Below are 18,009 nucleotides of genomic sequence, written 5' to 3'. Positions count from 1 at the left end.
TTGGATGTTTAATCTCTGAAACAGAGATGTGTCCTAAGGAAACAATTGTTAGCTTAAGATAACAATTGTTTTCAAAATCAAATCCTTTTGAACTCAGTCAACCTTGACTAAATGTCTGTCTCTCTTTATTACAATGATTGTGATAATGTTGACCAAATGGTTAGAGTATTCTAAATTTCATAGCTACTTTGCCCATGTTTTGGGATTAAATTTAATTTCTTAATACCATATATAGATAGCTTTAATAAGTTTAACTAATGGTTTGTGTTTTCCACTTTCAGGGTAAAAGATGCAAAGAAATGTTAAAGCCTACAAATCCAAACATTTATTACACTTTGAGAGCAAGGACTTGTGCATCAACAGTTTTAATGGAGATCAAAGGAGTGATATAATATCTTGCAGAGGTCCTATGACATCATAGGAGCTTGTGTACGTTGTTGTCACTTAGAATCTTATTGGACAGAGTATAGCAGTTCATGAAGTCAAGCATGTTATCTACTAAGAGTAGACTTAAAATTACATTACAATAATAATCAAACAAACTTAAGCTAGTATGATTCTCTTTAATTGCTATTGCGATATTTTTAATTAATCTAACATGGGTGCATCATATTTCCAGGACATGTTTATAGCTAGAGTTGAAACGATGGCAATAAGCAAATGTGGTGAAGAAAATGCACAAGGAAATCAAAATTTGTAGGCTACTATCTCATTTAAATACCCTAATAGGATAGAAGTTGAGTAAACCCTTTGCCTAAGAAATTTGTAGGCTAAAATCTCATTTAAAGCTTTGCATGGTTTTTAAATTCTTGATTAGTGGGATAAAAGCATAATTACACATTGCAGCTCTCTTCATGGTCTAAACGAAGGGGCAAATTTTTTCATTGAATCTATAAACCCTAGATTTCAGCAAAAATGCCTTCATTGGATCTATAAACCCTTAACAAAAGACACTAGCCAATCATATAAAATTCCCTACATCCTTGCATTTGTTGGCCAACTACAAAGTGGTGTCACTTCATATACAGATCAGATGTATCTGTATCTGTTTGAAGGCAATTCTCAGACATCCTTTCCTTTGAAAAAGACAGTAGTGAATGCTTGAGTGCATGATTAGCTTAGTTTTTTGGTTGGTTTGTTTTCTTTGTTTAGCATCATGATTGCCCTACAAACTTCCTTTTCAAAACCCTAAATAGAAAAATTCAAAACAAGATCACTCCAAACCCTAAATTGGTAGAACAAAAATAATAGGAACTCTGAAGGGATCAGCTTAGTTTTCTGGTTGGTTTGTTTTCTTTGTTTAGCATCACGATTGCCCTACAAACTTCCTTTTCAAAACCCTAAATAGACAAATTCAAAACAAGATCACTTCAAACCCTAAATTGGTAGAACAAAAATAATAGGAACTTTGAAGAGATCAGCTTAGTTTTTTGGTTGGTTTGTTTTCTTTGTTTAGTATCACGATTGCCCTACAAATTTCCTTTTCAAAACCCTAAATAGACAAATTCAAAACAAGATCACTTCAAACCCTAAATTGGTAGAACAAAAATAATAGGAGCTATGAAGAGATCAAAAAGCCTTGCAATATGTATGGACAAAAAAGTACCTTAAAAAACCACATAGAATACATTAAGTTTTGCCCTAATTTGAATTTTGGGACTATATTATACATTCATGCATATCTATGATAATGTTAGCCATAGGATTTCAGCAAACCATTCAGGATTTCATTGCATAAGTATATTTAACAATCAACTTACCTAAAAGACAACTGCAAGTAGATTTAATTTGATTCCATAAGGTGCCTCCCTTCCTTCGCCCTACCTCTATTTATTCCATTGCTGTAAAAATACTAAAAAAATAAGAGAAAGCAGAAGAGAAAAACACACATGAACATAAACCAGAGAGACCTAAAAACCAAAAACAAAATCAAAGATGAACAAAATAAAAGACAGACCAGAAATCAGAAATGAACAAACAACCCAAATTGAACAAGCAGACCAAATGAACATATAGAAAAGAAAAGAGAAAAAAGAAAAGTGTGCACACTATAAAAAGAACAAAGAGAAAATGATAAGAAAAACAAAGCTCATCACCAAATGAAGAAATTGGAATGAAATATTTCAGAAAGGAAATTTTCACATAAAAGAAGGAATAAGGTGTGATTTTTATAGAAGGTGGAAGGAATATTTTACCCTGATTTTTTGGCTTCTAACGTTTGATTCGAAATGTCTTTACCGTTACACTTAGAAATTTCAAATTGGGTCTCTAATATTTCAGGTGAGTCTCTGATATTTCAGTTTTCAAATTTAAAAAATTGACTTGATTTTTGAATTTCGGCTGGATTTCAAAAACCGACTTGCTTGAAAAATTAAATCCAACTTAATATTTTAAAATTCGTCGAATTTTGTTTCTAATTCTGGCCATTCTGTAAAGTATGAATAAAACGAATTATTTTAGTAACTTCCACATAGAAAATATAATTTTAAAAAAATTACAAAATTTTAAAAAGTGAAAGCATACTATTATAAAAAACGGGATGTGTTTAGAGATTAGTTTGTTATAGAAAATTAAATTATTTTCATAAAAAATAGATATTTTAAATATGCAAATTTATTGATAAAAAAATTTTAAATGTAACTATCAAAAGATAAGCAAATGTGATAAGTATATTTTATATAGATAGTTATAATTTTTATTTGGTGTGGATTTTGAAAATAACTATTTTAGGCAAGTTAATTGAGATTTTTTATGAAGTTCATTTTTTAAGAAATTTATTTACAAGACAAATTGCCTTTTCAAAATGAGTAGCTCTTACAGAAATTTTAAAGGTAGTTTATTAAATTTTAATTTGATTTAATTTAAACTTTAAATTTGTTATAATTAAATTGTATTGATAATATTTTATTGATAAATCATGGAACTAAGATCTACAACTAATATTAAATAAATAAATAAATAGCACGTTAGACTCACAAACACAAAGCACAAAGAATAGCTAGCATCCTTAGTCCATTGAGATTCATCAACAACAAAACCACGATGTACTTCTTTAGACTTGTGTTCCATCTTTTTTATTCATATGTTTGGTTTTGAGATAACACTAGTAGTTTGAGATGTGGTGATTTAGATTACTAGAACCATCATATCATCTAGATTGCGCATTAATTAAAAATATTATCATCTAAATCATCCATAAAGGGGTAGCATTACTCCTATTATTATGAACCTTTTTGAAATAACTATAACTACTACTTCATGTGATGTGTGATGTTAGATGATTAAGTGGTTTTTATTATTCTGAGTGAATATATCATGATCATTATTATTTAAATTTATGTATGGGGAATATTCGGAAGGAATTGCTTTGCACCCCCTAAATAACCCATGAGCTCTTCAATTCTAGGTATGAGAAAACTATATCTAATAGTGATCCTATTGATTTCTATTGAATGAGTACACAAACTCCAAGTTCCCCCTTTCTTGGGTGTCAAAATTGTGGGTAATGCACAAGGGCTAATATTCTTTCTTATCAAACCATTGTCCATTAGTTCTTGCACTTGTCTAGCCACTTCCTCATTTTGTTGAGGTGTCATTGTGTAGGTTGCTTTATTTAGTAAGGAAGCCCCTAGTAAGAAATCTATTTGACTAATTTCTCTATAAGGTGGAAAAGTAACAGGTGCTCCATCACTCACTATATGTTTGAACTTATCTAACAAAGTTTGTACTTTTGTAGGGACTTCTACTATCACTTTAGTCTTCTCATCCTTGGGCTTCAACACTAATGCAAATCTAATACTATCCCCTTCTTTGAACTAACAAGACACCAGGACCAGTAGGTTTAGGCTCCCCACCACCTACTATAGTCTTGAACTATATGACATCATCCTTTTGAAATACGTAAGATTTTTTCTCACCATCGTGAATGGCTTTTCTATCATATGACCATGATCTAGCTAGGTGGGTGTCATGCATCCATTGGTAACACATCACAAAGCATCTTATCCTTGTACTCACGTATGGTAAACTCCACCCATGTTTGTTCATTCACTAACACATGTTGACCTTTGTTCAACTAGGTCACCTTATATGGATTGCTATGTAAAATCCTACTCAATTTCACATTTTAACTACTTTATTAGAAATAATATTATTAGAGGAGCTAGAATCTATTACCACTTTACATACCTTACATACTATCTTGTAGTTGATCCTAAACAAGGACCTCTTCTAGTTTGGTTCCTCCTTGACTATCTCTTTAATCGGTATCCTTCTCACTACGAGGTTTTCTCTAACCTCTAGATCTAATTGAAATTTAGGTGACTTAACACTTGTATCATCCTCCTGAATGTAATTCACCCTCCTTGGGATGAAGAATCCCTCTTAGGGAATCTAAAGAAAGGATAGCCTATTTGGTTGCAATTGTAACATTTCATAGTGGAGAAGTGTGATCTACTCCTCAATCCTCCAAACCTTCTTCTATTGCTACTAGATTCCCTACCTCTGTAGCTACCTATGCTACCTGAATCCCCAATCTTCTTTGCTATCTCAAATTCACCTTGGGACCTCTTGTCTACACTTCTCCCTCCATAACCAATTCTATGACCTCTATTATCTCTACCTCTTCCTTTATGGCTTTGATCCTACCTCTTATTACTTTTTTCTTCTATCTCGTGTGTCAATTGATAATTGTTTCACACTGTGGTGGGGATCAAAAAACTAAGCTCCTCTTGAATGTTCCATCTTAGTCCATTTACTACCTAGCCACCTTGATGCTCTCATCCTCTATAACATTGGACCTCAAGTACAACTTTTGAAATTCCTATGTATAGGCACTAACATCAAGGTCCTTTTGCCTCAAGTTCTGCTTCTTTCTATGATGTTGGATTTCATAATCCTCTAGTGTGTAGGTTTATTAACCTTAGGGACCATACCCTTCAAAGTGGCAATAGGTTTTTTTCGCTTTTTCTATCTCTCTTCTTGGACAAACCTCCACCGAGTTAGGCCAACTCCTCTCAAACTAGATTTAGCTACATTTACCTTTTGTGCCTCACTTATTCCTTCACATTCAAAATTATATTCAAGACCCTCAATCCACTCCATTTTACCACTAAGGAGTGGTATCTCTTCGTATTATTTGCCTCCCATTGATTTTATGATTTTAGGAAGGGTTCTTCAAGAAAATAGGGTTAGGTTTAGGGACTTCATCTTCTTATGCAACTTCTTTTTCTTTATCTTTCTTTTTTTTTCCTGTGATCTTCACAGACACTCTCTTTTTCATGTTCTCTACTTATCCAAGCTTTCTTTCTAGCAAATATAGCTTTTCCTTAAGAGGCTTATTCTCCTCTTCTTTCTCTTATACCTTTTTGGCTAATTCACCATCTGCCACCATCCTAGTTTCACCAATTAATTTTTCAATTGATATATACTTTGTTTCTTGCCCATATATTTAGGCTCGGATACCACTTTGATAGGGAGCTTCTAGGTCTTTGAGAAATTTATCCTTTCTTGACTAGAATTTCTCCTTGAGAAAATCAACTTCTAGGGCTTTAGTCTTATAACTACAAGATTTAGGAGAAACAACCTCCCAGGACTCCATCCTAGAAGTTCCCAATCAACTTAGAAAGGATCAGTTTGCTTTCTTGGTATATTTTCTCATACATTCTTAGACCTCTCACCAAACAATTAAGATTGGATTAAATCTAAACTTATCTAAACACACTAGTTCCTACTCAACTTGCAAGGTTTTTGGGGTTAGAGTTCACAAAATACAGAGGAAGACTAAATAGACCTAGTTGGATAGAGCCTTAACTATGGTATAGGAGCACCTAATAGAGAAATAATATCGAGGAGGGGTCCAAGGAAGGGGTAATGCTACAAATGACCAAACAAATTGAATTTGGACATCTTGAGACCAATAATGGCCTTCTACAGTAATGTCAATGGTGTAATGGTCTGAAGTCCTAAGGGTCTTAATAAGGACCTTAGGACCAATTTTATGTAGTATGGAAAGATGATACCATTAAAGGTCAATTAGATATTTAGACATCTAAATAATGCAACAAGATTAGTACTTGATCATTTCCAAAGTCATAGGTCTTTAGGTGTTTGTTGAAATGAAGTTTAATATTTGAATTTTCAAAATTTAACAAGAAGTTTGTTTAAGAGGGAAGTTATGTTTAAGGCTTTAAATGGCTTTGTAATCCACTAAAAATAACTTGGATTGGTTGATATGGTTGTAAGATACCTTATAAATCCTTAAAAAGGCCTATGGAGAGGGAGTCAATACAATGGCAACTTCATTTGTATAGATTGTGTTGAAATGAAGAAAATAAAACACTTATTTTCACATGTTGATCTCTATTTATTTGAGTAGTTTCAGTTAGATATTTGTGGTGTATGATTGGGATTGACATTTAGAAGGATCTCTAATAGATCAGAAAACCATTTGAAGAGTTTAAGCAAATCCATTTACAAATTTGGTGTTGACTGTGGCGTCCTATAACTAATTTTGACAAAGTTCTATGGGCTTGGTCCATTCTAAGAATGTTTAACCTCTTTTTCCCTTAGAATGGGCCCCATGTAACATCATCACGTTGTGACTAACTCAACACATGTAGGACTAAAGTGATTTGAAGGTGTACACCATGGAAAGAAAAGAGTTGTTGTTGAAGCCAAAGGGAAATTCATGTTGTGGCTATAGCAGTGAATGATCTTGCTTAATGGGGGTTTTTTTATTTTAGTAGTTGATTTTCCATGTTAAAGACAAGGTGTGAAGTCTAGTTGCAAAGTTTGGAATCAAGTTTTGATGGGCATTTGAAAAAGCGCTAGTGATAAGCTTTAAATGGTGAGGGTTTTGTAGATAGGGTATGTGTAGAGGTTGTTTGAAGAAACTAATACCATATTCATTCTATTTGAGACATATCTTGAAATTTTTGAAAGTGGCAAAGCCTAGATTTGAAAACTTAATAGGGTTTCTTTGGAAAATAAGCCTAATTAGGTCCCAAAAACATGAACATTGGTGGAATCTAAGTAGATGGTTCAAAATACTAGAGTATGATTTTTGGATATGTTATAGGACCTTGAAATGGGTATCTTAAAAGATAAATCTATTGGTAGGTTTTTTGGAAAAAAAATTGAGGAAAGGGCTATAAATAGGCTTTGGAGGCCTAATGGGGAAATAGGCCAAAACATGACAATTTTGGAGAAAATTAAATAAGGGGTGACTTGGGTGTGTTGAACCTAGTCAAATTAGTTGGAATAGGCATAAATAATCCCTAGGATGGTTTGGTATGGGCCATATAGGTTGAGAGCAAGAAAACCACATTTGAGCAAGGAATCCAATAATGAAGCCAAGGTGTCCTTGTGGGTTGGTTGGTGTGTTGTAGAATCTAAGTGATTAAGTTGTCAAATATCACATAAGCTATGAATTAGAGTAGTATCAAAGCACAATATAATCCTTTGGGAGAAGGGTGAGGTTATACATCTAAGGAAGAAAACTTTGAGACATTTGGAGAAGAGGTTCAAGGTATGCCTCCAAGAATGAAAAACATAGAGCTTATCAAACTTGTGGCACAATAGGTAGAGGAGAATAATAATATGAAGGAAGAAGTGGAGAAGATCGAGGGAATAATGATCAAGAAGATCATGAAGAGAAAGAAGAGTAAAGGGCACCTAGAGAGGAGTTGGATTCTAATGATGTTAGGATGGCTAAGTTGGCCAAAGCCATCATAGGGAATGAATACAAGGGTAAGTGTAATATACCCATGTATGATGGGAAGATGAATGATGAGAATATAATATATTGCTTGAGTGCAGTAGAGAACTTGTTTGAATGTGAGCATGTGGAAGAAGGTCAAAAGGTTAAGATTACAAAGTCTAGGTTGAAGGGATATGCATTGCTTTGGTGGGATTGTTTGTAGGCAGAGAGGTGGAATAAAACTTCATGGTCTATAATGATGGATAAGATGAGGGATAAGTTTCTTCCCAAGGATCACAAGGCACAATTGTATAAGAAGATGCAAGGTTTGATACAAAAGGACATGGATGTCCAGAAGTATGCAAAAGAATTTCACAAGCTTGATATAAGGGTGACACATGATGAAGATAAAGTGGAGAAGGTGGCAAGGTATCTAGGTGGGCTAAGATTCAATATTCATGATGAAATTAGCCTTAATGTTCCTAATATCATTGAAGAATGTTATAAGTTGGTAGCTAGGTTTGAAGAAAAGATGAGGAGACAAGAAAGGAAGAGGGTCGACAATAGTAGAGGAAAGGGAAGGGGTAATATACCTCTGAATGAAGATCAAGAGCATAAGGGAAATGACAAAGGTAAGGAACCCATGATAGACCAAGGAAAAGGCTATATGGGAGGAAGATCAAGTGGAGAATGAGAAGCATTCATTGGTAAGTGCTTCACATGCAATGAAATAGGGCACATTTCACTTAGATGTCCCCTTAAAGGAATAGAGAAATAAGAGGACATGAAGGAGAATTCAATTAGTGCAAGAATAAAAATGAGAAGAAGAGGTAACCATATGAAAGAATGTAGATCCATAACTAGAGGGAGAGCTACTAATGTTTAGAAGAGGGAAAGCACTACAAAGGCCAACCATTTTCAGGACACAATGCAAGAGAAAAGATATGCAAGATAATAGTAGACATTGGTTCTAGTGACAATCTGGTATCTTGTGAAATGGTAAAGAAACTAGGTTTGTAAAAGTTGCCACATGGAAATCCTTATCAAGCAACATGGGTAAGTAAGGAGAAAAACATTATGGTGAGGGAGCAGGCATATGTTGAATTTTCCATAGGGGACTACCATGATAGGATTCTTTGTGATGTGATTCCAATGACTTGTTGCCACATCATATTGGGAAGACCGTGATAGGATTTAAAGAGGACCTTACACAATGGGTTGACAAATTCTTATATAGTGCATAAAGGTAATGAAAGGTTTGTCTTGTTAGAGATGATAGGGTGAAGGAGCACATAACCACTTGGTTTGGAAGAAAAATACCTTTAGAGTTGCGCGTTGACAAGAACAAGTATATGATGCAAAGATGGTTGAAATTGATGGGGCAAATAGGATTGTACAGTCTTATACCAAGACTAAAAATGGTGTGATGGCTGAGACCATAATGTATATGAGTGCAAGAACATAGTTGCCACAACGAAGCAAGATGAACTATCATGTTGGACAACTAGAGAATTTTTTTTTTGAAATCTAACCATGAATGAGTTGTTTGCAGGTGGAAGGTCAACTCTTAATGGTTTTTTATTGCTACAAAAGCATGATAAGGAAATGAAGGGTAGAAGATCATCTAGAAGAATGAGAGGCATGAAGATTGTTCCTATGCTCTTGTGGGATAAGAAATTTTTACTACTCGAAGAGTATGATGCAAGGAGCACCTAATGAAGAAATAAGATCAAGGAGGGGTCCAAAACAAGGGGAATGCTATAAATGACCAAACAAATTTAATTTGGAGATCTTGAGACCAATCATGACCTTCCATAATAATGTCAATGATATAATGGTTTAAAGTCCTAAGGGTCCTAAGAAGGACCCTAGGAACAAGATTATGTAATATGGAATGATGATGCCATTAAAGGTCAATTAGGATATCAAACATATAAAAAATGCAATAAGATCAATACATGATTAGTTCCAAAGTCATAGGTCTTTAGGTGTTTTTTCAAATGAAGTTTCATATTGAATTTTCAAAATGTAACAACTAATTTATTTTAGGAGGGAAGTTATGTTTAAGGCTTTAAGTGACTTTGTAATCCACTAAAAATGACTTACATTGGTTGATATGGTTGTAAGACACCTTATAAATCTTGGGAAAATCCTGTGGAGAAGGAGGTAGTTGAATGAACTATGTTAAAACAAAGCAAATAAAATACTTATTTTTACATGTTGCTCTCTATTTCTTAGTGGTTTATTATATATATGTTGTATATGATTGGGATTAACATTTAGAAGGATCTTTGATAGATTAGAAAATGATTTGAAGAATTTGAGAAAATCCATTTGCAATTTTGGTGTTGATAGGCATGCGTGTGTGACAGCATATAACTACTTTTGATAGAGTTTTGTGGGCTTGGGCCATTCTAAGGATGTTTAACCTTTGATCCCCTTAGAATAGTCCCCATGCAACATTATCATGTTTTTACTAACTCAATACATGCAGGGGTAAATTGATTAGAAGGTGTACACCATAGCAAGAGGAGAATTGTTGTTGAAACCAAAGGGAAATTGGTGCCAAAGCTATAGAAGTGAATGATCTAACTTAATGAGGGTATATTTTCTTGTTATAAGTTGATTATCCATGTTGCATACAAGGTGTGAAGTCTAGTTGCAAATTATGGAGTCAATTTTTGATGGGCATTTGAGAAAGCCCCAATTATAGGCTTGTAATGGTGAGGGTTTTGAAGATAGGGTATGTGTAGAGGGTCTTTTACCAAAAAAATACCATATTCCTTCTATTTGATACATATCTTGAGTCTTTTGAAAGTGCAAAAGAATGGGGTTGAACATTTAATAGAGTTGCTTTAGAAAATAGGCCTAACTAGCAATTGCACGTTTTAGTACATTCAACGAGAAGCCGATAGGTATGATATTGAAATTGGTTAATTTGAAATGATGACAAACAGATTGAGATTTTGAATTACGTAGAAATTTGCAAGTTATAATTGATTTTAAATTTGAGAATTTGAAAAAGAAGTAGCATGCATTGAAAAATAAGAACAAAAATGAAGACTTTTTTTTTGTATTGGATAGAGTGAAGAATAATAGTTTGTAAAAAGACATATTTCTGTAATGCATGTAAATTTTGAAATACCATTATAATAAGAAAGTCGTAAAATTGTATTGTTTTTTAGAAGAATACTTAATTGTGCAATGTTAATAATTGCAAAGCAATAAAATGAAACACAAAATAACCAATTTAAATGGTTGTCTGCTCTCCCAAAATCTACAGAAACTTAAAACTAAATCCATTCTGAAGAAGTCTTTCTAATAAAATGTCTATCTGCGAATCTCCTTTATTTGACACATTATGTTTCTAGTCACCATTCTCTAACAGCCTCATTTTTCCTAAATCTAATAAATAATGAACCGGCAAATAGATACACACGCCACAAAGACAGAAAGCACAATCCCAAATTGCCCACTGTATTTTCTACAAACTACCAGACTTTCTTTTTACAAACTTCTCTATAATTTATTTATTTAATTTAATGAAAGATAATCTAAAAGATAACAAATCATATTAACAATCTAATTTATTTTTTACTAACATTAGTCTCAAATATTAATAGGAAAATAATCACAAAATTAAATTTTATATTTTTATACTATTTTCAATAATAATTTTGATATAGATTTTAAAAATATTTTTGTATCAATTTAATTAATATGTTGTAATTCTAAGATATATATTCTATGAACATTTAACAGTTTAATCTATATATGTATTTTTGTACTTCAAGTACTACTAGTATAGATATCTCAAACAAGTGCCACAGTGGCATGTACTTGAGTAATAGAAATAACTATTGAATATTATAATAATTAATCATAGATTAAAATATAAAGATATAATATTATTATTTTCATATGTACTTGCGTAATAGAAATAGTTATTGACTATTATAATAATTAATCATAGATTGAAATATAGAAGTATAAATTTTTTCAATATATATTATATATTAGATAGTTTTAGTATTATAAAATAATACATTTTTAAATAATATCATATTTAAAATTTAATTTGAATTGAGCTCTGATTTATTTGTAAAATAAGAAAATAATTATAAATAAATTTAAGAAATAGATTATATTTATTAAATTGCAAAGTTTAAGTAAAGAAATAAAATTTTAAAAATAATATAATTTGTGTCATTGAGAAGAATTAAATATCCGAGATTAAAATAAAGCACATATGAATTGAAACACTTCATATTTAAATATTTTTGAAAAAGAAAAATGTTTTGCAAATAAAATAATATTGAGAATCTCAGATAGAACAATATTAATCATCTTGATTTGCAAAAGCTGAAAGAATATTGCAGATCAGATACTATGCCACTACTAGCTGCATGCAAGGACAAAATATAAACATGACGAGAAGAATATAAGATTGACGTAGAAACTCAAATATTTTGGATATCACAACTTAATTAAATTATACTACGAGTTTTCCTTTAGTTTTTCCATCAATAAAATGAACAAAGGTTCTCATTGGCAGAGATCTGTCTGTTAATCCTTCTGGTTCGTTTTATTGTAAATGAGAGGGAAAATTTGGTTCAGCTAAAGATCAAATTTCAATAGGAGAAAAGACAACTGTCTAATGGCTTTTTCATAATGGTTTCGGCTTGGTTATAATGATTTTCTACCTGCAACGGGCGTAACAACATTGGAATTCGATGGCCAATTCCCAAATAATGGCCCATTGGTTGATTACCATTTAATATAATCAGCAATATTTTGACTGGCAAAAGTCAAAAACTACTGGTGCGATTGGAAGGAATAAATTTCTAGTCATTCATACATACATTGAAATGAATGAGCGACAATCAGCATGAGAAATTTCTGTGCCTTGGTGTAGTTTAAACTATAGCCTTTGATGAATGCGATTGGGAGGAAGACTTACTCAGCGATTGGATGCAGAAATCTTCAATCGATAGCGATTACCACCATTTCCAAACGAAGACATTGAAAATCTGAAACAGCTTCGACAGTATCAGAAGCCTGGAAACTACCACTGAAGGGGAAAAAACAACGCGGACACAACGGAGGAGGGAAATTTGGAGGAAAGAAATCAAGGGGCAAGAATGGAAAGATTTTTGGCATGGAAACTTCGACAGAGAAGTTCTTCCAGTGAGACTGACAATTTGCCGGTAGGAATTTGTAAAAACTGGGAGCAAAGCTCTCACATATAAGTCTATTGGCTTAATTAGGCCCCCAAAATAGATAGATTTGTTGAATATGAGTAGATGGTCCAAAATAAAAGAATATGATTTTTTGATATGTTATAAAGCATTGAAATGGGTATCTAAAAAGATGAATGAATTGGGAGGTGTTTTGGGAAAATTCTGTGAAAATGGCTATAAACAAGCTCTGGAGGCCTCATTAGGGAAATAAGCCAACACATGACAGTTTTGGAGAAACTGAAACAAGGGGTGTTGGGTGTGTGGAACCTGATTAGACTAGTTGGAATATGACTAAAGAATTCCTAGGAGGGTTCGGTGTAAGCCGTAGAGGTTGACGACAAGACAAATGCATTTTGAGCAAGGAATCCAATGGTGAAGGCAAGGTGTCCTTGTGGGTTGGTTGGTGTGTTGTGGAGTAAGTAAATAAGTTATCAAAGATCACCTAGGCCCTGCATCAAATTAGCCTCCTATTTTTCAGTTTTTTGGGCTTTATTCACAACTTTGTCAAATGACTCTCCAAACGAATTCCCATTTCGAGAACCCGTTCGAAGCTCTAAAGGAATTTTGAGGTTTTGGGGTTTCACCCTCTGTACACTAGTCTAAACCAAAAATGGCCTAATTTGGAATGTTAATGACCAAGGTTTGAAACTTCTTGCAAGAAGGTGACAAGATGGATTAACTGGGTATGTTTGACCTCATACATGGCTTCCACTGACTTCATAGAACCTTTCCCTATCATCTTCTTGAGTATTGCAATCCACTCTTGCATTTCTATCAATATTGTTATGCTTTTCACCTAGCCGAGCTAACTAGCAGTTCGCCTAGGGCTTGGTGGAAAAATTAACCATTGTTAGTTTTCCACAATCTACCCACTAGAAAAAAAAAGAGCACAGCCCCTACTAATAGTTACCCAAAGGCCATAATTTTCCTATGGTGGAAACTAGAGTTAGGGGCTCATTTTGTGATCAAACCCTTGTTTAGGCAGTGATGGGCTATTTTAAAAGAAAATTTTGCACAACATTCCAAAGTTTCTATAAGAACATTGTATAGAAAGACATAAAAAAACTAATTTTACTCTAATGCAATAAAAAGAAATACCATCCAATTTATAACAGTTGTATGAGTTGCAATGTAACTGTGCAAGAAAATACAGAAAACCGCTACTAGTTTATATTGCCAAAATGTGGTTTAATATTTTCCAACCCTCATCCATCATTCATAAGGCCTTATAAATACCTCCTACTCCTAAATCAACTAGTTACAAGCATTGGTAATTGTTTTTGCTTGAAATGCCCAAAGATACAAAATGTTCCATAAGCAACAATTGCAAAGTTGCAATGCAACTTTGCACGAACCTTCAAATATTTCATTAATTTGATGTAGAAAGGTGTCATTCGGCTTCATAAACACATCCAAATTCTAACCATGATGTTACACCCCCTGCTACATCAAATTACATGTCAGACCCTTAAATGACAAGTTTGATAATTTTTGGCACATTTGGCAATATCTTGCCAATGTGGACCCAACCATTACTCAATGACATAAAAATATCACAAAACACCCAATGGGATATCAAACACCCTTATCGCATGCATTAACCCATTCAAGGGCCCTCAAACCAAGATTTGAGGTTTCTAGAACTAGAACCCTAGGTGCTCTTGCACCACTCGTCAACTTCCTAGTTGCTTCAAAGGAACAATTAGTATTTCTAAAATGAGTTGACACCTTTGATTAAGTGAAAATTGCAAAGAATGTGTAGAACATGTTGGATGAGGTGGTAGTAGAACTAGGAGTGGGTAATATCGTCCAGATTTTGATTGATAATGTTGTTGCATATGTGGCAACAACTGCATTATTTTGGAGCCCTTATGTTGCCCATTGTCTTGACTTGCTCCTTGAAGACCTAGGAAAACTAAGTTTGGTGGAGAAGGTGGTTGAAGATGGAAGGAATGTCAAAAGTACATATATAGCCACACATGAGTCCTAAGTCTTATGAGAGAGCACACAAATGGTAAGGATCTCATGCGATCGAGGATCACAAGCTTCACTAGTAATTTTTGCACCTTACAAAGCATATTAGCCACAATGCCAAATTTGACGCAGATGTTTGTGAGTGAGAAATGGTTGGAGAGTCTTAAGCCAAGAAGCTTGAAGTAGAGAATGTTGTGTTTGATGTTAGATTTAGTAAGCTAGTAGGGAGATCATCAATATAAGTTTTCAAACCATGATTGATGATTTATTATTTAATGTTTAGATATTACAATTTGCTGATTTTTGCTTAAAAAATTATAGGCAAATGTCAGAATAGTTGGTGAGGGTTCTATGAATTGTTGATGGGGATAAAACCCCAGGTGGTATATATATGAGGCCATGGATGAGGCCAAAGAGGTCATTAACACTTGTATCAGTCAAATGCGACCAAATATACCATATGGAATGTAATCAACCCTACTGACAACTCCACTAACATATTCATGTTGCTACCTACTACTTGAACCCTAATTATTACTTCTTCAATACTTTCAACGCAAAGGTATAGGTTCAAGTTGACACGAACATGTGCATTCGAAGATTGGTTGTTTATTTGGACCTTCAAGGCCTTGCACTTGATGAGTTACAAAGCTACAAGAGGGAAGATGAGACATTATTTTTTCACCTAATCACAAACATGAGAGAAACACGCTGCAAGTGGGTAAAGAAGAGCATGTGTATAGTTTTATCATACTATTTATTTCACTCATTAAGTCTATTGAAATATTCACCACATAATATATGACTTTTTTCATCCTCATAGATGTGTGGCGGAAAGATTATGGTGACACAACACCTAATCTTCAAAAGCTTGCTATCTGAATATTATCATAGCTCTATAGTGTTTTTTATTGTGAATGAAACTAGAGCGCCTTTGAGAACATACACACAAAGAAGCACAAGGTTGACTCAAAACCACTTGAATCACTTGATTTATGTGTTTGTACAACTTTTGGTTGCAAGAAAACAAGGTGCAAGGGAAAGATCATATGAGGCACTTGACTTAAAAGAAATTGATCCTTATTCAACAGATTGGATTGCTTGTCTTGATGATGATGATGAAGATTCACATGGGGACCCTTTATTGATTGATGAGTAGCTAACAAAGTTTGAGATGGACGCAGATGACTGAGACATTTAAGTGGCAGCACGTGAGGAGGAACATTAGACTGGTCATCTATCGGATGCTTAAATCCAAGCACATGTAGAGGGTGTTGTAGCTACTTCAAAACCACCCACACAACATAGATCTCTTTTGAGTTTTAGTCATAGAAGCAATTTGTGATTTCTACTTCTTATTTTCATCGATATTGAAAGTTGAGCTTAATATGAATTAAGAAATTGCTTCATGGACTTTTCTATTTATTGAACTTATTTTATTCAAATGTCTTACTCATTGTTTTGGTATATTAAAATCATATACTAAATTTTAATTGCTATATATTTAACTCAAAACATTGGTTAATATAATCAACATATATACTAAGTGTATATTTGTGTTCTTAAGAATATTTTTTCAAAATTGTATATTTTCTAATGTTCTATAAAAAATACCAATTTATTGTCCATTTTTGGCCGAGTTTTAAGCAATAACAGAATTTTCAAGAAAAAAAATCAAGTCAACCATGATATTATAGAGTTCAAGAGTCAAAGTTCTCCCACTTTGATAACAATATACACTTTCAACCATGCCTGAAATTTGATGTTCATATTGATCGAGTCGTATATGACAAGTTAAAAATTTGTGGTACCATATTGATTGACATGCTATTTTTTTATAAAACCGTCAATATGATACTTAAGTTTATAAATAAACAATCAAAATTCATAATAAATAATATTTTTATAATATACTATATAAATACATATAAACTTTAAAACTTTCGTAAGTTGCAAATATTGTTGATTTTTAATTACTTTATAAAATTTTATATTAATTTTTAGAATGTTTGAATTTAGAAATTTTAAGATATGATTTTTTTTTTAAATTACTAATTTATATGTATATTATATTGATTTTTGGCAATCAATAGTTAATGAAAAGTAAAGTGAAAGACATTAATATAACCAAACCATCATGAAATGACCAAACCGTCATTAAAAAAGCAAAATGACAGGCAGGAGTGACCGTGAAATTCCAGACCTTGCTTTCAACTTCAGAAACCCTACCAAATTTCTGATTTCTCCCAAAATCCGCCTGGCCTCTTTCAAAATCAGAAGATATTATATTATTTGAGCCTCGTAAATTTTGGCAGTGCTTCCTAACAAATATTATTTTATTAATATCTTCCAATTGTTGGGTACGCAAAAGAAACAGCATAAGATTTGAATTCCATATGCTTGGACATGTAGAAGTAGAGCTCTGGTAGGCCCTCACGTAGGCACTGGTTAAAATATCATTCTAATTTTAACCAGTTTTATTCCTCTTCCATAGCCACTCTCTGGATCAAATCTCCCTTGTCATTGGTAATTGACTCCCCAGTGTGCCGCACCTCACTGGTCTTTACGTAACCCTTTTCAAATGGTGTCATCCATTTTGCGTGATCCTTGGCTCCTGCCAATACCCACTACCCTATTTATACAAATGATCAAAAGTTCCCTTTAGCACACCAACTACTCACGGATTATCAAGAATATACATGAAGCTAACCATACCTATATGATCACCAAACGTATGAAGATGAATACGTTGAATCAGTTTTTATTTTTATATATATACACACACACACAATTGAGCTACTAGAGAGTTGCCTTTTCATTGAATCCTAGCCCTAGTGACCCTATGACTGTTGTAATGGCTTCTCACTTAACAAGAAATAGTGTGCCACGAATGCTCAGTTGTCAGGCCATCTGTTCTGATTTCATTATATTGTCCCAGGGCACTTGTCCACAGGGCCAAAGCTGAGGTATAATCATCAAATATCTTGAGGCATACAGTCGTGTTAGCCAGCATTAGTTATTCAGATTATATTATCACTTCAGTGAGTAGGTATTAAGAATTGAAGACCATATTTGTTGACCAGAAATTATTTGGTT

Source organism: Cupressus sempervirens, chromosome 9, assembly GCF_028749045.1.
Source record: "Cupressus sempervirens isolate cs-2001-9-10 chromosome 9, ASM2874904v1, whole genome shotgun sequence".
Lineage (NCBI taxonomy): Eukaryota > Viridiplantae > Streptophyta > Pinopsida > Cupressales > Cupressaceae > Cupressus > Cupressus sempervirens.
The sequence above is the reverse complement of the archived record's forward strand: the minus strand, read 5'-3'. Positions refer to the sequence as shown.